General features: G+C 30.8%; 1 protein-coding gene and 1 long non-coding RNA gene across 2 annotated transcripts in view; one reads left to right on the top strand and one right to left on the bottom strand.

The window, feature by feature from the left end:
- Positions 1-24586, bottom strand: part of LOC134698022 (BTB/POZ domain-containing protein 6-like) — a 44521-nt gene that overhangs the window by 12992 nt on the left and 6943 nt on the right. The window lies entirely within an intron of this gene.
- On the top strand, positions 29-22914 carry LOC134696275 (uncharacterized). The gene is made up of 4 exons (XR_010102923.1): positions 29-144; positions 10193-10280; positions 12246-12330; positions 22423-22914. It is a non-coding gene; the product is annotated as an uncharacterized LOC134696275 (long non-coding RNA).

Genomic DNA, 24586 nt, shown 5'->3' with positions numbered 1-24586 from the left:
TAATAAATATTCGTGTAGTAATATGCGCTAACTTTTCTGTACGAAAGGAGACCGTAAAGGCAGAGCAAACGAAACTTGAGGATGAAGATGAAGATGTGTTGATAAGATCTGAAACGTAAAATGCATAAAACTTAAATTTTCTCGGTAAAAAGTCACTTACTATTATTTCTCTTTCAAAACTGCCATTAAGGAAACACGCATTAAAATATACCCGTTTGGAAAAAGGGGGGGGGGGGGGTCTCAAAGGAAGATTCCGGGAACGTTCGGCCTGATATATAATATTTAGCCGTCATGTTAAGAATGTAAATTATTTGAATTAATATGGGAAAGTTTGTTGAAATGTTCGCCGATTATGGCCAGATAATTTTTTTCCATTTGATTTGTGACTAGGCCTAATAAACTTTTGAGCTGCAAAAACAAACAGTTTCTTTTAACGGAAATAAGACAATTTTGGTAAAAAAGTCAGGATAAACTAAAAAAAAAAAAGGCAGGATCAGAGACATATAATACAATGTATTATATGTCTCTGGCAGGACCGAACACAGTGAAAAATAAAAAGGCAGGACAAAATTTACATCCTAGCCCCCCCCCCCTAAAAATCAAATGGTAGCTAAATGGAGCTACCATTTGATTTTTATGGGGAGGCTAGGATGAAAAATTTTGTCCTGCCTTTTTTTCAAATTTCATCCTAGTAATAATGATACAACTGATACAAATCAAAATATAGAGAACAAAAATCACAACTTTTCTAATACATCCCTTAATGTCCCTATTACACGCAAGAAATCAAAGACTGTATTAAGAAGTTAAAAAAGGGAAAATCTGGAGGTCCTGATTTGATAATTAATGAATTTCTAAAGGTGTGGTCAAACACTCTAGTTTTACTTTTGACCAAACTTTTTAATAAGATACTTACAATGAAAAGACAAGAAAGACACACTAATGATCACTAATGTGCATTCATAAAATGTATCATGTTTCAACTTGACAAATACAGTGATCCTAAAAAAAAAAAATGAATATAGGAAACTAAATTTAGATATTCTGGGTTTTCCCCTGGTGTTTTTATGATCCTACATTTAAAATGAGAAGCTTTATAAATATCTAAATTTCTAAATTATGCCTCTGTCTTTTTACAGTAAAATATATAAGTACACTAAGTTTCTAATAGTTGTTTTCGAACAACATTTAAATTATTAATTAAATTGCTTACTTGATTAAAAATGTGACTATCTTCATTGGACATTAGCCAAATAAATTGTGATATGATAGTCTAAATTGTGAAAGTTTTTGTAACTTTTAACTATGTTGGAAATAATGGAAACTCTCTCATTTTCCAAAGATGATTTATTGAACATTTAAGTAAAAAATGGAGTTCATCTTCCACTTCTTTTTTACAAAGATTACAAATTCTATCCATTGCCTGAAGTCCCCTGTATCTGCCTCTCTCTATTTCTAAATCATGATTATTAATTCTGAATTTTGTCATCTGAATTCTCAGATTCCTATTACCTATAGCCAAATCAGGTTCAAAATATATATTTCTCTTAAAAAGTCTGTATGTTCTAAGTTTATTTCCAAATGACATATTTTTTCTGTCATCGTTTAAAGATGAATACCACAACTTATTATACTTTAATTTAAGTTTGTTTAAAATAAATCTTTTCAAGTTTGATTTCATATTAAAAACTTGTGATAAATCTATGTCTTAATATTTTGCTAATGAATTTATAGAATTAAACCAACTTTTCTTACTATGGTTTGATAAGGATTTTGATACAAGGAGAGCTTCAGACAATAATTGGTCCTCTGTACTTGTTAAACGTTATAAGTACGTAAAGGATATCTCCCAAGCTCACCTATCACTGCCATATTTGTGCTTCTCTTTCCTACTCCCAGTGAAAATTTACATATTTTAGAATGAATTGATTCAATTTGCAGTTCTTTACATAATTTTTCTAAATAACAATCTCCTTTTTCAGTTAACTTTTTTGAATCTAAAGCACCCCAAATTTCACTTCCATAAGTTAAAATTGGTTTAACTGTGTGGTCAAATATATGAAGTAAAGTTTTAATTTTGGGTTTATGACCTTTAAATATTTTATAAATTTTAAAAAGAGCTTTTAGTCCTCTTTTATATAGATCATGTTTAGCCTTTGTAAAGCTTCCAGAGGCACTAAAGTTTATTCCTAAATATGTATACTGTCTAGCTTTGTCAATAGGACAATTATTTAATTTAAAAGATGAATGATTTATTTTTCCTGTACAGTTGAAAACCAAACTTTTTGTTTTTTTAAGGTTAATTTCTAATCCCCGTTTATTACAGTACAGACACAATTTATCTAAACTATTGTGTAAGCCTTCTGCAGTTTCAGACAGCAAAACTACATCATCAGCATATAATAAGCAGTTCAACTGAATTGAATCAAGTTGAACTGGGTCACAAGTTTTATCAAATATTTCAGGGAGGTCATTAATGAATAATTTAAAAAGATTAGGGCTGAGATTATCCCCTTGGCGAACCCCTATATTAGATGAGAAGGAGTCTGTCATGTGAGATTTGCTCATTCTCACATTCAACTCAGTCTTTTAATACATGCTTTTGATAACATTATAATATAAATCACTGATGCCATATTGTCTTAGTTTATAGAAGAGACCCATATATGCCAAACTGTATCAAATGCCTTTTTGAAATCGACAAAACAAGAAAAGAGAAGTTTAGGGCCCATTTGAGTATATTTTTCTATTAATGTTTTGAGAACAAACATATGGTCACTTGTTCTTTTTTTCTTGCAAAAACCAATCTGTTCTTTACATATTATATTTCTCTTTGATAAAAAATTCTCTAGCCTTATGTTTAATATTTTTGCAAATAGTTTTCCTAGTGCACTTCCAATGTTTATACCCCTATAATTTGAGGGGTCATCAGTAGAACCACTTTTGAATATTGGCACTATAAATCCTTTTGCCCACATAGTAGGGAAGGAGCCAGTTAAAAGAATATGATTAAATATTTTTTTAAAACTTGTTAATAGAAATGACTGGCTACATTTTAGCATTTCATTTAGGATCATGTCAAAGCCACTTGACTTCTTATTTTTTAATGTGTATATAGCTGTAATTATTTCTTTATCACTAATTTGGAAGTCAAGTTCTGAGAATATTTTTTCCTTTTCCAATTGCATAAATCGATTAATAAAATTGTTATCGGTTGCATTAATTTTGCTTTTACAAATGTATTTAGCTCTTTAAAATAGTCAAACCATGTATTACATGGAAAGTCTGGAGATGTAGATTTCTTTGTATCTTTTGATAAATCCTTTAGTAAACTCCAGTATTTATTAGGGTTATTTTCATGAAGGTTGTCAAGTTCATCCATTATACTTCGTCTAAATTCCTTTAATTTCTGTTTTCTAGTTTTTCTGTACAATTTTAATAGTGAAAAATAAGATGTCCTAACAATTGGATCTTTGCTAAACTTTTTAAGGAGTTTTTCCTTACTATCTAATAAGCATAACAAGCTGTCTTGGTAAAGTCTTTACATCCATTTTACAAAAACGACTTAGTGATTTTCTTGAAACACATAATTTATTTTTTTCAAATCAAGGTGGTTTTAGAAAAAAATTACAGAACTGTAGATCATGTCTTTATTTTAAAAACAATAATAAACAAATATTTGTTTAAATGTAAAAAGAAACTATATGTGTGTTTTGTAGATTTTAAAAGGGCTTTTGACAGTGTCTGGAGATCAGCTCTGTTCTTAAAATTACAAAATAAAGAAATACAAGGCAAATTTTATAATATATACTGCATGACATGTACTCTAATACCTTATATTCATGTAAATATCAAAATATGTTTACCAAGCCTTTTCTTGATAATCAGGGTGTCAAACGAGGTGACAGTTTAAGTCCAACTTTATTTACTGTAAATTCAGAAATTATTGCGAGGTTTTGATTATATGCGACAGACTTGTAAACGCAATAATTTTAACTCGCATTTTAAAATCATTGATATGAATTAAACAGGATTTTTCTCAAAATCATTTTAATTAAAATCGCATTTAAGTCTAAAATGACAAAATCGCAATAATAAATGCACGCAATAATTTCTGAATTTACAGTAATATATTTGTTGATGACATAGAAAAATAACTAGTGCAGTAAATTTAAATGGTCAAAAAGTGAACCATTTATTGTATGCTGATGATTTATTATTGATATCGGAATATGCAGATGGTCTCCAGAACTCTCTTGATTCTTTACAAAAACATAGTACTGAATGGAAACTGGACTTGAACCTTAAGAAAACAAAAATTATAATTTTCTCTAAAACTAAAAGTAAATTAAAAAAACGTTTACTTTTATTACAGTTCTAATGCAATTGAAATTGTTGATTGTTATAAATACTTAGGAGTTGATTTTCATAGCTCTGGAAAATTTATACAAGTAGTGTCAAGCCTCTCAGATAAAGCTAAAACAGCATATTTTGCATTGAAGTCAAAACTACCATACATATATAGTGAAAATTTGTCTGTTAAGACTTGGCTCCAGCTTTTTAATTCAATGATAACTCCTATTTTAACTTATGGATCAGAAGTATGGTTATCAGAATTCAAACCAAATTTTGAAGCATTTACAGACAAAAGTACATTAGACAAAACACAAAACTCCATATTTAAAAACATACTTGTGGTTCATGGAAAGTCTTCCAATCTAGCAGTGCGGTGTGAATTAGGCACTTTACCCATTCGCATTAAATGTTATCAACTTATGTGTAAATATTATGAGCGTCTCAATCATTAAATATTGGTGAACAGTCTGGTGGTCCGCATGAAATTTTCAAGGCTGCTTAAGCCTTTTGAAGTGGACAAAACTCTCACAAATAGAGAAAATTCATGGTCTTATAAACTATCTGAATTAATGAAATATATTGCAATACCCTTTAAAAAGCATTGTAATAGTAATTTCAAACAGAAACTAGAAGATTTCTACAAAAATAAAATTATATTTTAACTTTCTAAAATAAAAGATGGACACTGTGGTAAACTTTTATTTTTTAGTAAAATTTAAACAACAAGAATATTTAAATTTTAATATTCCTAAATACCTTTAACCCTTTCCTCCATAATGACGCCTTTTGACGCCACCGCCCTTACTCAATAATGACGCCTTTGTAGTACCTCAGTTGAAACACTTTGACTACAAAGTGTCTGCAGTTGACTTAATAAAATTGGTATCCATTATGAAAAGGAATATCATAGGAATATATATATATCCGACTAAAATTTATTTGATGAAATAGTTGTTTTTCGCAATGCCTTAATACTTTAAAGCATATGTTCAGCATTTTATCAAAAAAATCCTATGTGAATCAAGTATGCAAAAAAAAAAAATTCAATGGAGGAAAGGGTTAATTGAAAAAAACTCACTTAATTAATAATAAGAATAATGCACACTCATTAGCAATAGAAACTGGGAGGTATGCAAGACCAAAAATACCATCTAATGAGAGATTTTGCACAGGAAAAATTGAAAATGAGATTCATTTCTTGATTGAATGTCTGCAATATAACAAAATTAGATCTAAATATAAAATTAATGATATAAATTTAAATAATTTGGATGAAAATCTTACCAAAATGTTAAATCCTATGTCGGAAAAGGAATTAAAATCTATTTGTATGTACATGTATATTGAAGAAGCTCTTGATTTGAGAGACCACCATACCGTTTCATCAGATAATAATCCTTGACAGTAGTTTGTCCATATACATATATATATATATAAATATCTTATATTGTGTGTTTTAAGTAAATATATGAAAATCTAGAATAATACTGAAATATAAGTCTATGGTATCAATATCAGTTTATAATGTATTTGTATACATAGAATTGGCTTGACTTGTTCCATGAATCTTTATTTCATTTGTGTGTTGTTTTAATATTATTAATTATCTGTATTTGGATCACGTCTCTATTGAGCTCTTTCCAATAAAATATTGAATTGAATTGAATAAACAGGAATCTCGGGAGGGGGCACTTCCTATACATATATAAGGTGTCAGCTGGGACCAGTATATTTAATACATGTACACATGTTCCCAATGCATAGTCGGATCCTTGGCTTATAACTCAAAAAAAACAAAGCATTTAGAGCAAATCTGACATGGGGTAAAATTGTTAATCAGGTCAAGATCTATCTGCCTTGAAATTTTCAGATGAATCAGACAACCCATTGTTGGGTTGCTGCCCCTGAATTAGTAATTTTAAGGAAATTTTGCTGTTTTTTGGTTATTATCTTGAATATTATTATAGATAGAGATAAACTGTAAACAGCAATAGTGTTCAGCAAAGTAAGATTTACAAATAAGTCAACATGACTGAAATGGTCAGTTGACCCGTTTAGGAGTTATTGCCCTTTATAGTCAATTTTTTACAATTTTTCGTAAATCTTAGTTATGTTTTACAAAAATCTTCTCCTCTGAAACTGCTGGGCCAAATTAAACCAAACTTGGCCACAATCATCATTGGGGTATCTAGTTTAAAAATTGTGTCCAGTGACCCGCCCAACCAACCAAGATGGCCGCAATGGCTAAAAATAGAACATAGGGGTAAAATGCAGTTTTTGGCGTATAACTCAAAAATCAAAGCATTTAGAGCAATCTTACATGGTGTTAAATTGTTCATCAGGTAAAGATCTATCTGCCTTGAAATTTTCAGATGAATCGGACAACCCATTGTTTGGTTGCTGCCCCTGAATTAGTAATTTTAAGGAAATTTTGCTGTTTTTGGTTATTATCTTGAATATTATTATAGATAGAGATAAACTGTAAACAGCAATAATGTTCAGCAAAGTAAGATTTACAAATAAGTCAACATGACTGAAATGGTCAGTTGACCCATTTAGGAGTTATTGCCCTTTATAGTCAATTTTTAACCATTTTTCGTAAAACTTAGTAATGTTTTACAAAAATCTGTTCCTCTGAAAATACTGGGCCAAGTTAATTATAGATAGAGATAATTGTAAGCAGCTAGAATGTTCAGTAAATTAAGATGTTCAAACACATCAGCATCACCAAAACACAATTTTGTCATGAATCAATCTGCGTCCTTTGTTTAATATTTACATAGACCAAGGTGAGCGACACAGGCTCTTTAGAGCCTCTAGTTTTTTGGAAAAATTTGGTTGCTTATACAGGAAATCACTGAAGCGTGACTGGAGCGGCCCCCTCTTAGGTCAGTCAGTGGGCCCCACTTATGAAAATTTTTGGATCTGCCACTGTTTATATATAGGGAATCATTGAAGCATGACTGTAGCTTAAATTTCACATTATTATACAGTTTTCTATCAGAAGCTTTATTTTGGCTAGCATACCAATTTCTAATATATTTAGTGTGAATTATTTTGCTAGATATGTTCAAAAATTTATATTGTCCGAAATGTTTTACTTCTTGTTTAATTTCAAAAACTTTTTCTACTAGCAAATGAGAACTGGCAGAAGAAGTTATGTTAGATTTGTGAAGCTCTTGGCTGCATTTATAAGCATCTTTCAATAGACTGAATTCAGTTGTAAGATTTTTAAATCTATACCAGTATTTTACAATTGACTTTACAATATCATAATGTTAGGGGAAAAGACTGAAGTGGGGACCCCCTCTTAGGCAGTCTTTGGGCCCCCTCTTATGAAAATTTCTAGATCCGCCATTGTTTTCTAGTTTAAAGATATGTGAATAGGTGTTGAAATATTCAGAATATTAAGTCAACAAATTAAAAGGAAAATGTGGTACACTGTATGATTGCCAATGAGACAACTCACTATTATGTTTCTAGATAGGCAGAATCAGGGGGCCCGGTCTGACAACACCTTTTGTTAGAAAAATTTAGTTGATTGTATAGGGAATGACTCGAGTAGGGACTCCCTCTTAGGCAGTAAAAGGGCCCCCTCTTATGAAAATTTCTAGATCCACCATTGATTTCTAGTTTAAAGATATGTGAATAGGTGTTGAAATATTCAGAATATTAAGTCAACAAATTTAAAAGAAAATATGGTATACTGTATGATTGCCAATGAGACAAATCTAGTCTCTAGATAAGATAAGATAGTTTATTCTCATAAAACCATGCAAGTACAAAGGTTACAGAGAAGTTTAAAAATAATATACATGTATAAAACAATTTATGCATTTAAAATGCGCACAATAGACACAATTACATTAGAAATTAACAACTTTAGGTCACTGTATGGCCTTCAACAATGATAAAACCAGAAACTACTATAAGTTACAATAAGGAGGCTCGAGGGTACATGTATAAAAATTTAAGAGAAAAATAAACATTTATTTTTTCATTACAAAGGAGTAGATTCAGTAAGACCCCTTTTTGGCCCCAAAATATAGCAGTTTTACAAAATTGTGAAAATGTAATCCTTACGCTATTTATTGGAAAGTAGCATGCTTCTGCTAAATAAATATAGGATGTTTTTGACAATACAATGCATATATCAGGTACTAGCATCATTAAGTTATGCTAAATTACTGAAATCTTCAAAATTTTAGATTTTTTGGTAAATTTTAGACGGTTTCTGTCTTAAATGAAAGTGTAAATTTCCCCCTTACATTATGATATTGTAATTATTCGTGTTCATATATAATATTGAAATGTTAATTATACCCCATGCAACGAGTTGCGGAGGGTATATTTTTGACCTGTTCGTCCATCCGTCAGTCCTGTTTCTTGTCATCACAACTCCTTTCAAACCATGCATCAGAATTTCATGAAACCTTTTCAGATAATAAGGACATACTATGTAGTTGTGCATATTGACGGGAAATTGCGATTCAATTTTTTTTCTAGGAGTTACGCCCCTTTGAACTTATTTACTTTAATGTACTACTGCAACAGTTTGTCATCTCATCTACTCTCAAACCACACTTTGTAACAAAATTTCATGAAACCTTTTCAGAAAATAAGGACATACTATGTAGTTGTGCATATCAACGGGAAATTGCGATTCAATTTTTTTCCTAGGAGTTACGCCCCTTTGAACTTATTTACTTCAATGTTCTACTGCAACAGTTTGTTATGGCAACTCCTCTCAAACCACACAACAGAATTTCACGAAACCTTTTCAGATAATAAGGACATACGATGTAGTTCTGCATATCGACGGGAAATTGTGATTCAATTTTTTTTCTAGGAGTTACGCCCCTTTGTACTTATTTGCTTCAATGTACTTCTGCAACAGTTTGTCATCTCAACTCCTCTGAAACCACACAACAGACAATGACAGAATTTCATGAAATTTTGTAGATAATAAGGACATACTATTTAGATGTGCATATTGGCAGGAAATTAATTTTTCTTATACAATTTTTTTTCTTACACTAATTTAATTTCTCCAATGACAATGTGGGGACGTGGGGTATGTGAGTGTGCTCACTAAGGTTCTTTAATTGTATTTAATGATAATACATAATATATATATACATGTAAAGGTTGAGGATGAACACAGATGCGGCCACTTTCATTTTTTGACAAAAAAACATCAGAAAAGTTACATTTTTTGGCAAATTCAATAGATTTTTCATACGAAAGCTTGAATCTGAGCGTTTTTAATGACTAAGTCAGTCAAAATCTTTCACATTAACTAATTGAATCAATTGAAATAGACAGTTAAGAGTTTAAAAAGTGTCCAAAATCTTTCGTAAGATGAATTTGAAATTTGAGGCCAAAATCAGAACCTTACCTATTCCGATCCTTTTATTTGTTACCTTAAGTAGTTGTTACTTTATCATATGGTACAAAAATAATTTAAAAAAATCAATTTTTGATGGCCTTTGATGAATTGTAAAATGTAGATCATCATTAAAATTGCTCAAAATTATCTCCCTTTGGTATAAAAATGCCATTTTTGGAACTCATCTGTGACCTTTATTTTTATTATTATTTTCAATTAAGCTGTTCTTAAACTTAACTATTGTAAAATTTGAGCGATTTCTGTAATTAAGTTCTCTTATTTCGGTATTACCTCTATTTCTGCTATTAGTTCAGCAGAAAAAAGGTACTTTTACAAAAATGTATGCTTCTTTCAAAGGCAGGTTGTGAACGGTGACCCCATTTTTTTTTATTAAGTACAAGATTTAAGTACGTTTATCATTTTTACAGAAACAATTTTTCCTTGTAGATGTTGCAGATACATTCATACAAATGATGTTGGAAGAAACAAAGAGAAAAGGAACTTGGACTGTACCAGTTTGTTTGCAGCTTCTAAGGTGAAGTATACTTATTTAAATGTTTTGTAAAAATAAGAAGATGTGGTATGATTGTAAATGAAACAACTCTCCATGAGAGACCAGTGAGACAAAAATTAACAACCATAGGTAACTGTACATCCTTCAACAATGAGCTATACAACGTCAAGGACTTGAAATTACCAATGAACAACTTAGGGCCTGATTTATTAACAAAACATTGAACGATAAACTGTTATGATATACAGCAACAAACTACTGAATGACAAGCTCCTGAATTGAGACAGACACATGGAGTTTGTAAAACATTAAAAATGGTTGCTGGCACGAAACCCTCCTTCTAACCTATGACAGTGGTGCAACATTTCAACTAGCAAACTATAAAAATCATTTGAAAAGGGCTTAATTCTAAGATCAATACAAAGTCAAAGCACAATAAAAAATCCTAAAACAAAAACTCATGAAATACACATCTGAGATTTATAGCAGTTACTGAAAGCATGTTCTAATAATCAATATTTTATCCTTGTCCTTACACAATGGCCTGAATTTCTCTTAAGGGCATACCGTACAGTTTTGATCCTGTATTTACAAGTTCGTGAAAATTTGCATATAGGCTATTTTTTACCTGATTAAATCAAATATGTAATAAAAAATATACCTTCATGTGCTACTTTTTGAGAAAAATGAGGTCGAAATTTTGTATATTTACTCAAAATTCAGATATGTGGCCGTATTTTCTTCTTTCTAAAAAAAGACATATTTTTTTTGTTAAAAAAGATAAACACAAATTGTTTTTTGTTAAAGTCATATGAAACGAGTGAGTGGTGAAAAATAATGTTTGTCCAATTCTTGAACCAATGGATGTATACATTCATAAACTTAGTCCTATGTGCAGGATTTTATCATTATTTTCGCAAATATATCATAGAATCGCCAATTTTTTTCTCTTTCTGTTTGTTATGATTGAACAAATATGGCTGCTCATTAAATGCCGTGATTTGAAGCCGAGTTTAACAGATTGTCACCTTATAGTAAACAAATCACAAAAAGCATGGGTATTGAGCACGTGTTTAACATGTATAATCAGATATTTGTTTATTTCAATGACAGATCCATGCGTATTGTGGTCACCAGATTTTTACGAGGAGGGTTACGCTCGGGTCACTATGCATACTGAAAATATGTCGGCAAATTGCTTGCTGGCAGCAAGCAATTAAAAAAAGTACTCTTCTTCTAAATGTGGACAAATTAAAGAATTTTCATCAGAAAAAAGTATATGTACATAAGTTGTTTAATGAAAACTAACCATTTAGTTATAAAAAACATATGCATATTTTTTTTTAATTTGAGGTTTCTTATGACTTTAAATAATCGGTAATTTCTGTATTTTATAAGTATCCTAAAAAATTATGCATTTTTTATTCCGAAATAACTCGTATCTGTCAAATGTTCATGAATTGAGGAAAAATATGTCAATTTTGGCTTTATGTTTATCAAAATTAAAAAAAATCCTTTATTTACAGTTTTATAAAATTTGGGTCACATAATCTCCCTGCAAATTGAAAGTCAAACAAATTGCTGTTTTGAAAAATGGGGTTCCATGAACTCGTTTTCAAATAAATTCAGTTTGAATGATAAAAATCAGTCGAAAAATGCATTTTTCTCTGGTATGTTAAAGTTTGATGTCGCGAAAATAACATTTTGCTTTAGCAACGTCACTACCTCCTCTGTAACTGTATTGTATGCCCTTAAAAGCTAACCTAGACCTATAAATGAATGATTATAGCCATCACTTGATGTCATCTAAACAAATAACATATAGATGGAGAGAAATTTTAGTTTAAGTCGCAAAAATGATGAACAAGAAAAGATCATCAAATAAGTATCATGAATGGTTGAAATTGTCAGTCAACTCCTAATTATTTAATAAATTAGCCACAGAGTTTTTTGTACGGTCTAGTTTTAATTAGGATTTTATTGTAGATAAAGGAGGTAAATTTCCTCTGTTGACAAAAAAATGGTTGAGGAGTCGAAAAGTTTGACTGAAGATTAAGGATATCAAATGAAGGTAAACATAAATTTAAAGTAATGTTTATATTTGTATTAATACATGTACCTCGAGTATGCATCAACGATGTATTGGGTAAGATGGTAATAACTGTATGTGAAACAATAAAATTTGTTTAAAGTGGGCAGTACATGTATTGTCCATTTGACTTCTATATATTTGCAGAAAAAAAATCTTAAAAATTCATTTTTAAAAATTAATAATTTTTTTCTTGATGTATATTAATATATGATACGTACGAACTCTGACTATTAATTTCATAATTTTTTGTCGATAAATAAAAAAGTTTCCCGTTAGGTCTCTATGTTAATTTTATTTTTTGAAGTGTTGATTACCTGATGGAGTAAGTACAAGTGGTGTAACGGCCTTCCAACCAAAACAAAAACAACATACATGTGCTTTTAAAGTTTGTTTATTTGTACCATGTGACTTTGTATATTTGAATATAAAGAAGACCTGTACTGACCAACAAACAAAATAAGATTTCATGTCATGTGATTGCTTCCTAGATGTGCGATGTGCATTTTGCACATTAATGAATACCTTAATGTATATTAACTTTAGTCTGTTTTTTAATAACACTTTTCAGAGCCTCTTTGTCTTTTTATGTAACTCACCATGCTAAAAGCATGAAAAGTTTGTGTATAGTTAATAATCAACTTATATAATAATATAAAAACAATAATCTGAAGTGATGATTAATTTCATTGGTGTCCTTTAATATTTAAATTGGTAAAGTCCTGTACGAACTGTGACGCCCGTATATGACACGGAAACCAGGCGTAAAAATCATACTTTATCCTGGCGGCATTGCAGTGTTTACAAAATGCATGTCCAGGCGTCAACCAGGCGTCAACCAGGCGTAAATTAGGCGTAAACCAGGCGTAAAATAAGGCGTAATATTTAAATGAGTACGCCTGGTTCACAAAAAAATAGGCGTAATATGCAAATGAGTACGCCTGGTCAATAAATAAACCAGGCGTAATATCCTTACATAATACTACACATATTTTAGTTCAGTGTATTAACCTAGCTGTGTACTTTTGTGTATTTGATACAAACTTCTGTACTGTTGTTTTTATTTCTTATTGTTTGACAAAATACTTGAAATATTAACCATTGAAGAAGCTAATATAGAAATAAATACATATTATGCAGACATAATGGCTCAAATAAGTTTATGTTTAAATAATAATTATGACCATTATTTTTTCTTGAAATCTAAGTAGCATTTTAACTAAGTTGTTTTTGAAAATTATTGTATTTTGAACTAAAATATAAATGATAATACTTCAGTTTAACTTCAAGTAAAAGATTTTAATGTTATTATTATAATTCAAGGATAAAGGTTTTGGGATTTCAAAAATTCTGATAGAACATAATTAATACTTAATTATACTCACATTATTATTATTTACCATGTACTACTACTTTCCTTTTATTTCACAATTTTCATTAATTTATTTGATTCAGTGTTTCCAATTTTAGATTCTTCCAAAAAGCACAAAACAAGCAAATTATCCCTGAATATATGAAGCTGCCATAGCATGTGTCCAACTCTTGAAAACTAAAACCAAAGAGCCAAATTTTGAAAAAAATTCCCATGATCCTTTAAACAAAGCATTATGGGTATTTTTATTTACGCCCGTAAGAAAATTTACGCCTTGCTTATTTCAATTTACACCCGTAAGAAAACTTACGCCTTGCTTATTTCAATTTACGCCAGGTTAACTGCTTTTTTCTACGCCCGTAAGGACTACAAATTTACGTTTCCTGCTCCCTTACGCTTGGATCTAGACACGTAACTACCACTTACGCCTGGTTTACGCCTTATTTCCAGGCGTAATACGCCTTATTTCCAGGCGTAATACGCCTTATAATTTCGTACGGGGTCACATGGTACAAATAAACAAACTTTAAAAGCACATGTACATTGTATGTTGTTTTTGTTTTGGTTGGAAGGCCGTTGCACCACTTATACTTACTCCATCAGGTAATCAACACTTCAAAAAATAAAATTAACATAGAGACCTAATGGGAAACTTTTTTATTTATTGACCCAAAATTATGAAATTAATAGTCAAGAGTTCGTATGTATTATATATCAACACAGATCAAGACAAAAATTATTATAATTTTTAAAAATTAATTTTTAAGAATTTTTTTCTGCAAATATATAGAAGTCAAATGGACAATATATTAAAACATACCATCAACATTAGCACAACTAAAAATGCAATCATAAAAGCATCTGCAAAGTTTCATAGAAATCTGTGAAAGTATGACACAGTATCCATGGTATCAGTTATTTGATGTCTATGTCATTCAAGGTGGATATTGTGTCATTGGCAATAGACAAATTTCCTATTTACATGTACCCACTTTAATCGGAACAAATTTGAGGGAAGTTAACTGTTTAATGCATATGGACCATAATTTGCTATTGGGCTCCGTTTCCTATAACTATAGAAAAGTGATAAAATGTGAATTACTGTAAGAAAAGTTGCAACTACATCTAAAGATGCCATTATTTTTATCAACATACAAGTGTATGCTACTCTTCCCTAGAAAACAAATTAAAATATACGAATTTCAAAGATTCTACAACCGTATTTTTGTGTCGTTTCTCGCGTTACTTATTGCTTCCGAAGAGCATAACGCTGACTGATTTAAAGATAATCGTCACCGGCAAATTCGTAACTTTTGCTTTCAAATAACAAAGAACATCGACCAATAAGAATAGTGAGAAGAAAATGCTGAGAACTAAAAGTATTTATGTAGCAGATGTAAGAACAGTGGCGTGATTTGTGTGTCCGATTTCGTAACGCAATTTTTAGATGATGTAATCTGCTTTGTTGTAATAGAATTCTTAAAAACAATATGCAAATATGAACTCTCGCGAGATGTTCAAACAGGTAAATCCAAGATGATTTACATTCTTGTTTTGATCTTCGTAATAATTAAGTAAGAAAATTACGTTGTCGTTATGCGTTACATTTCACACGAAATAGAAGTCCAGTTATTTATTAAAATTGTTTTTGTCCTTAAGTTCTAACCATTTCCGGTCATACGTGAAACACGTGACTAACATGTGATAACGCCATTACGGCCGGATGTACGAAATACTAGGTCTAAACATTGTTTTTGTTTCCAACGGGATGTTAGCAAACATAATCTGTAGACTTGTTTCGTCTTGTTTAAAAGAGGAAAATACAATTGTCAAAGAGATTGCGCCGGTGGTCTGTTATTTTTCCTATGTGCATAATGTTACATACGATCCTGTGTGATAATAAATGCCCAATGACTTGACAAAATCGATTTCATATTTGACAGACGTTAGAACACACTTCGCTTCCCGATAATGACGTGAAGAGTCCTTGGAAAAATCAATCGAAATTACGTCTCTTATCATTGTACCAATGCTCGTTGGATTGATTTAACTTCAGCAGTAAATATTACTGGATATTTTAGGTGAATAAATATAATTTAATAACAAATACATGTTAATATATACCGTTACACTTAGAATGTACAAAGTTTGAATCCTGTCACAGTTTTTAATTAATATTTTTTATTCATGTTCTGCAAACACAATCAGAAACGCAATAAACTTGTCAAAGGAGAAGTAAACTTTTACCATGCATGACTTGAAAGGAAGTACTTTATTGATTTTAGCCCACTAAAGTAGGTTAAAATGTGGAAACCATGTAGATGGTGTACAGGTCACAAGTATCACATTGTGCATATTTTAAAGATTTTAATTCCAAGTTAAAAGTTTTTTTCTTAACTGGATTTAAAGAATGTTACATTGCCAATGATTTGGAATAAATTGTATATAACTGGAATATCAAAACCAAATATAAATACATTTTTTTTGCTTAAACATCAAGATACAACGATTATGGTATCCTGTATTAATGGAGAAAATATGGAAAATTCTGAATAAATTGTACTAATTGTTTTCAAAACAAGCACATATTTAGGAGTTTTATAATACTGTTACATTTAAGATGGATTTTAAGAAAAAGTATACTGTTCAGATTATTTTAAGCAGATTTTGCAATAAAATAAAACTAAAAAAATGCTTTCGGTTTCTTATGGTTTCCTGTCGGGTTTAAAAAAAACTTTAATATAACATTGAAAATAGATTTTAAATATTAACATGAAGCAAGTAACACTAGTAATGGTGTTTATTTATGCCTTTTGAATTATATTGTGCAAAATAAAGAAAATAAAGATTGGTTTCCTGTTTGGTTTCATGTCACGTAAACGGTGAATCAAAATGTATTAATTTTTTCTCGAAAAACTCAATTGTTCCATTCATACTATTCTAACACCAACACAACCCACAAAATAAAAGTTAAAATTTTAGAATTTATAAAAAAGGATACAAAAAGAAACCAAAGGCCGAATACCAAATTATGGTCCATATGCCATTATGTTTTCTATACATGACTAAATCATCAGAAAACAGTAAACCTTCCGCCAAAATTGCACCATTTATATTTTTGAATTTATTTCTTTCGGGTGTTTGTAGTGACAGAGTACCAAGATGTCTTACCACAGAGAAGGTATTAAAACCTGTTGAAAAAACATAGAATCCGAGTCAAAAGTTGATAATGTGAAAATAGACTATTATACCACATCATCTTATTGTCGAGCCTGCAACTTTTGTTGCAGAAAGCTCGACATATATATAATGTTCTCGGGGCCAGCAGCGGAGTTAGCTGAATTCTTAAAAGCTTTATATTTTAGAAGGATGAAGACCTGGATGCTTCATACTTTGAATATATACCAAAATGCCTCAGGTTACCAAGTTTCTCTCCGTCACATGTCTAATGTCCTTGACCTAATTTTCATGGTTGAGTGTCTACTTGAAAAAAAGTTAAGATTTTTATACGACTGCAAAAATTCAAAATTTTGGTCGTATATTGGTATGAGGTTGGCGTCGTTGTCGTTGTCATCCGAAGACATTTGGTTTTCACACTATAACTAGTAGAAGTAAATAGAAACCTATGAAATTTTAACACAAGGTTAAAGACTAGAAAAGGAAGTTTCAAATTGATTTTGGGAGTTTTGGTCCCAACAGATTAGGAGTTAGGGGCCAAAAAGGGCCCAAATAAGCATTTTTCTTGGTTTTTGCACAATAACTTTAATAGTATAAGTGAATAGAAATCTATGAAATTTTAACACAAAGTTTATGACCACAAAAGGAAGGTTGTTATTGATTTTGGGAGTTTTGGTCCCAAACAGTTAAGGAATGAGGGTCCAAAGCCAAAGGGTCCAAATTTAAACTTTGTTTGATTTCATCAAAAAATGAATTATTTGGGTTCTTGTATATATGTCAAATCTTACCGTGTATTTAGGGTGCAATCAACAGTTTTTTTCTATGACGTCATATTTTGAGGGACCATCTATAATTGACCCTTAGTGGTGTTAATGTTAATGAAGATACTTGTATAAAACTAGATATCATTAAAATCATATGTATAAGTTTGTGATAAGGTCAGTTCAAGGGGAACCATTAGTGGTAGGCCAATGTTAATTGGTGTTCAGTTTTATAAACATTAGCACATCTCATTTCCATGGAGAATATTTGGCCCTGCCCCCTCAGTCATGGTCTTTTGACTTTAAAACTTTTGCTTAGTTTACATGTATTAGTGTGTGATAATATCAGTTTAAGATGAACTGCTAATGTTAAGTCAATGATATTTGGTATGCAAATTTATTGTCATTTGAAAGTGTTGTTTTCATGGAGATTATATAGCCCCACCCCTGATCATGGTTCATTGACTTTGAAACTTTTACATAGTTTAAAAGTTAATGTTTGTGTTTAGGTTCGTTTAAAGGGAGATACTTATTATGAGTCAATGGTAATTGGTATGCAGTTGTATTATATTTATCATTGGCACATCTCATTCCATGGAGATTGTTTAGCCATGTACCTTCAGTCATTGTTCATAGACTTTGAATATTTGCATAACTTACATGTTAAAATATTGCTATTTAATTTCAACATTGCATTATCAAAATTACATGAATATTTGCATAACTTACATGTTAAAATATTGCTATTTAATTTCAACTTTGCATAATCAAAATTACATGAATATTTGCATAACTTACATGTTAAAATATTGCTATTTAATTTCAACATTGCATAATCAAAATTACAAAAAAGGGATACATATCTCTGTGATAACAGTTTATTAAGTGTAAGTTCTTAGACCACATTCATTCTGTGTCAGAAACCTATCTTGTGTCAACTATTTAATCACAATCCAAATTCAGAGCTGTATCAAGCTTAAATGTTGTGTCCATACTTGCCCCAACTGTTCAGGGTTCAACCTCTGTGGTCCTATAAAGCTGTGCCCTGCGGAGCATCTGGTTTGTAAAGTGAAATTCTCTCTTATTATAAGTAATAGGATAACTATATTTGGTATGTGAGTACCTTGCAAGGTCCTCATGGCTGTCATACAGTTTTCACTTGACCTCGACCTCCTTTCATGGATCAGTGAACAAGGTTAAGTTTTGGTGGTCAACTTGACTGTCAAGTCCATATCTCAGATACTAAAAGCAATATGTCTAGTATATTTGGTGTATGGAGGACTGTAAGGTGTACATGTCCAACTGGCAGGTGTCTTCTGACCTTGACCTCATTTCCATGGTTCAGTGATTATAGTTGAGTTTTTGTGGGTTTTTTTCTGTTTTTCATATACTATTTGCAATAGGTCTAATATATTTGGTGTATGGAAATAATAACAATGATTGTTAGGTGTACATTTCTAGCTGGTATGTGTCATCTGCCCTTGACCTCATTTTCATGGTCAGTGGTCAAAGTTAAGTTTTTGAGTTTTTGTCTTTTTATCTAATACTATATGCAATAAGTCTACTGCTATAATAACTATATTAGGTGTATGGAAATATATTAGTTGTATGGAAGAATTATTAGCTGTATAGATGTGTGCCTTGTATGGTTCATCTCACCTTGCCTGTCCTTGGCCTCATTTTCTTGATTTAGTGGTCAATTTTTAGTTTTTTTGGTTAATGTTAAGGTTATGTTTCAATTGTAATAAAGCTTTATTTTAAGGACTACAAAAGAAGGCGAGACATTTCAGCGTGTGCACTCTTGGTTTTATATTAAACCCTAGAAAGAAGCTACAGATTAATGTTAACTGCAAAAATACTAAAATCCTTTATTAATTAGATCATGTAGATACAGGAAATGAAAATATTTTGAAATTTTTTATCATAAAAATGGTTATGCTTATATATTCAAGTTTCACTAAATTCCAAGAAGGGTTTCCACAAATAACAATGACTGATTTTCAAAATGATCATCATGTAAAAATGAAGAGATGTGCTAAGATTGCCCATGAAAACTATCTTTATGAACAATGACAGTTCAGTGGTTTGCTTTCAGCCTTTAGCAAAAATAATTACCATATATATTGTAATAAGCTATAAATAAAAGCCCCCCATTGTAAAATGTTAAACAATTAAAAAGTAATTAACAGCGTCCTGATCTTTATAAGTTCGAAGAATACAATTGAGTCATATTATGGTATGATGTTGTTGTTAGCGATGTATGTCGACACATATGGTTTCCGGATAATTATATAGTTTAAGCGAATGGATATCCATGAAATTTTACACAAGGTTTAATACCAAAAAGGAAGGTTGGGTTGATTTTTGGGGTGATGGTACCAACAGTTTAGAAATTAGGGGCAAAAAAGAAGCATTTTTGTAGTTTCCAGACATTAACTTGTGTGCCAGTGTACTAATCTCTCTGAAATTGTTCTTCAAGGTTCCATATCACAAAGGGTAGACTGGAATTGTTTAAAGGGGTAATTGCCTCAAACGTTCAGGAAATAGGGGGTCAAAAACAATCATTTTTCTAATTTCCAGACAATATTTTGTGTTTAGGTGTATGGATTTCTTTAAAATTGTACTGCAAAGTACCATACCACAAAGGCTGGGATTAAGTTTTGGGGTAATTACTGAAGGTGTAATACCACCAAATCATGGTACGTCACATCCGGTTGCATACGAAAGTAGGTCTAAAAAAATATTCCCTTGAATTTGACCGTTGTAGGTAATTAATCATACATTTTATTGCAGTAAAACTATTTCTGAGTCATAAACATATGTCTTGGGTATTTCAAAACACCATTATTTTTTATTTGTGATTTCTATAGAAAATTTTGTAATCTTGAGGTTACATGGTTACTAAACCTTGTACACAGATAGAATAAGGGGAGAAATTTGATTGGTTATCTTCCAATGATGGTTATTTTCTTATATGCAATGAAATGTTATGTGAAACTTTTTCTATAGAACTGGACAGGATAAAACTTTACTCATGCCAAGTATTTCTTTATTTGAAACAAAGATAAATTCTGCACAATTTTTTGAAAAGTGCAAATTTAACAAAGACTAATAGGGGAAAATCAATGGTGGTATTACACCTAATATGGGAAGCTGTACATGCACCTATGGCCTTGTGAGTAATCTCATGTGTTAAAATTTCTTGCTTTTTAAGTGAAATAATACAAAAAATGAAATATTCTGAGTGGATTGAGTCTCCAAAACACATTTAATGAGAAAATTGTCTTGAAAAAGGACTGTCACATGAATATTGAGTTGACAGAACAAGCTTTACTAAGTGCATATTTTATTTTTTTGGAGGGTGTGTGTGCTTTTTCTCCTTATTTCTTATATTTTGCTATGATATAACATTTTCATAGGTAATACTTAAAAAGATATATAGTTATAAATAGATGAAATTATTTTAAATGTTGTAACGACAAGTTATTCACTAAAAGAGAAGCCTTTGATGTCCCTCTTAGGAACGCGGCGTAAATTTAATTTTTACGTAAGGACTAATTGAAACCTCCATGCAGACAGTAAACTTTTATATCAATTGTTCATTCTGCTAAAATGCTTCAATTACTCATTTCTTATAACATTTCTACCATAAATGAGTGAAATTTACCCCAATATATTATTTATTGGCCTGAAAAGTTGAAATTGTGAGGAAATGAGAGGTATAAATTTACCCAAAGAGACCTTATAAAGAAGACAAAGAGGTTTATTAGTGGTATTTTATCTTCCTAAAATCATCTTGTGTATCATTTTCAACTCTTTGTAGGCAGATAAGATAGATATTTGATCATTTATTGGTCCACACTCTATTCTATCTTGATGCGGCTTGGTTTGGATTTGTTGAAGAAATTTTGCTCGAATCGCTGTAGATGTCGTCTTTCAATATACTAGATTTTTCTCAAACTATTGAACTGATTATGACAAAACTTGACAGAAATGCTTGAAATAACCAGTATTACAAAGGGAAAAAGTCACATTCAGTTTATTGAACTAAAAGGTCTTCTTTAGGTGTAATACCACCAAATCATGGTACGTCACATCCGGTTGCATACGAAAGTAGGTCTAAAAAAATATTCCCTTGAATTTGACCGTTGTAGGTAATTAATCATACATTTTATTGCAGTAAAACTATTTCTGAGTCATAAACATATGTCTTGGGTATTTCAAAACACCATTATTTTTTATTTGTGATTTCTATAGAAAATTTTGTAATCTTGAGGTTACATGGTTACTAAACCTTGTACACAGATAGAATAAGGGGAGAAATTTGATTGGTTATCTTCCAATGATGGTTATTTTCTTATATGCAATGAAATGTTATGTGAAACTTTTTCTATAGAACTGGACAGGATAAAACTTTACTCATGCCAAGTATTTCTTTATTTGAAACAAAGATAAATTCTGCACAATTTTTTGAAAAGTGCAAATTTAACAAAGACTAATAGGGGAAAATCAATGGTGGTATTACACCTAATATTTCAAGGGGGTTGAAAAAAATTGGGGGAGGGGGATTTTTTTTTCTCATAATTCTGATCAAAATTCAAATACAGACAGTCTATCATGCTTGAATATTGTGTCCAAACATGCACCAACTGGTCAGTCAAATAACAAGGCTGCGCTGCACATCATTTTCTTAATCATATTAATCTGACATGTTAAAGTTTGTACATTATGAAGTTACTAACCTGTTGATTTTGTGTATTTCAGATTATTATTGAAAAAAGAGCACTTTGAAGTACTAGGAGAATTTGAAAACATCTTGGTGAAATAGTCTGACTGATTATGACAGAACATCAAAAGAAATGACGAAAAATTACACATCTTATCAAAATAGCACTACTAGAAACTAAAAGCTACTTGTAATTTTCACTGGTTTTGAGATCAGTAACAGTCTGACAAGGAAAGAATTTAATGAACATGATTATGATGCCTCTTGATAAATATAAAAACATATTGACTGTAAAATAATTACCAGTTACTAATTATATCTGTTGTTTACAAAATTTGTTATTTGGAAATATCTGTTGAATGTTTTGAAATTAAAATGTGTTAACTTAAATGATTTAAGAATTGAAGTCTTTAAATGATACAAAAGCAAGGATACATGGAATGATTGCAATTGAGACAACTACTAGCCCTGCATAATAGGGCACTGATGTAAACAAGTACAGGTCACCTGAAGTCTTCAACAATAAGCAAAAGCCTTAATTTAAAGATCGTTATACATGGGCTTATTAAGTCCCAAGATAATGGTATCTACATCATTTGCTGTCAAATTTTTGTTTGTATGTTTCTGATGAAGGTTAATTAAAATAAGCCCAGCACACCTAATTTGTGAACTGTTTTCTTTTAATTTCAAAAGAGAAAGCTAATAGACAAATTTAAGCAAAAAACAAAAAAAAGGAAATCCATTTAATATGGCAGACAGCAACCAAACACAACCAGTTGACATAATGAATATGTTTTTGAGTGCTCAAACTGCACTATAACATTAGACACAAAAGCATCTTATATAATGCTGGATTACACAAAAGTGTTAAAATCATCTGCTCTTCTCTGGTGTTTAAAAATTGTACAGATTTGGTGTCACAATATCTCAGTAACATGGCTTGGCATGGGAAGAACAAAAAAATTGCGAAAGCAAACTTACAGATCTTACATTTTTGGGTTGATGTTTTGACGACTTGCATGTACATGTACAATATATACAAAAAGTTAGCTGCTATTGAGACAAAGGCAAAAATCATAGTGCAACAAATAAAATTGAAAAAGGAAATGGTGAATATGTCAAAGCGACAACCACCCGACCATAGAGCAAACAACAGCCAAAAGCAACCAATGGGTCTTCAATGTAGAGAGAATTCCCGCACCCGTAGGTGTCCTTCAGCTGGCCCCTAAAATATGCATAATAGTACAGTGATAATGGATGTCATACTAAACTCCGAATTATACACAAGAAACTAAAATTTAAAATCATACAAGACTAACAAAGGCCAGAGGCTCCTGACTTGGGACAGGCGCAAAATTGCGACGGGGTTAAACATGTTTATGAGATCTCAACCCTCCCCCTATACCTCTAGCCAATGTATAAAAGTAAAAGAATAACAATATGCACATTAAAATTCAGTTCAAGAGAAGTCAGAGTCTGATGTCAAAAGATGTAACAAAAGAAAATAAATAAAATGACAATAATACATAAATAACAACAGACTACTAGCAGTTAACTGACATGCCAGCTCCAGACCTCAATTAAACTGATTAAACATGTTTATTACAGATATAATAACAATAAACTAAAATAACACTTACCACTACTAAATGATTAGGAACTTTCAGGAACTAATTGCAGCTACTGTCCAGGTTATGTTAAACAAATTTTCAGCTCCAACTGATCTGTTCAGTGAAGAGTTTTTATCATTTAAATAAAATGTGAACACATTCTAATCTTTTGGCAGACGTGAATATTCTCATGTGGCATTTATACCTATATGCAAGGGTACCTATATCTGGTGGTGATGATACACAGTGATAATTAACCATTTTTTTCTTCTTTTTGTGTAATTTTGAAAAAAAATGGAATTTAAACTTTTTTCAGCATTTTGGAAAAATATAATTTTGTAAATTTTTCATGTTTTTTTCATTTATTTTTAAAAGAATTAAATTTTAAAAGAAAATTTTGTTTAAATATTTTTTTTTTTTTTTTTAATTTTGAAAAATTTGATTTTTTTGAAATATTTTGCATTTATAAATTTTTCAAACTTTAAAAAAGTTAATTTTAGTTGCCTTCGTCCATGCAAGCATGGACTAAGTTAGCCTTGGTTGCCTTCGTCCATGCATGCATGGACTAAGTCTGTTGCATGGACTAAGTTAG

The sequence above is a fragment of the Mytilus trossulus genome, chromosome 14 (genome assembly GCF_036588685.1).
Source record: "Mytilus trossulus isolate FHL-02 chromosome 14, PNRI_Mtr1.1.1.hap1, whole genome shotgun sequence".
NCBI classification, from domain to species: domain Eukaryota; kingdom Metazoa; phylum Mollusca; class Bivalvia; order Mytilida; family Mytilidae; genus Mytilus; species Mytilus trossulus.
Note: the sequence above shows the minus strand (reverse complement) of the source record. Positions and strands in the feature narration are given on the sequence as shown.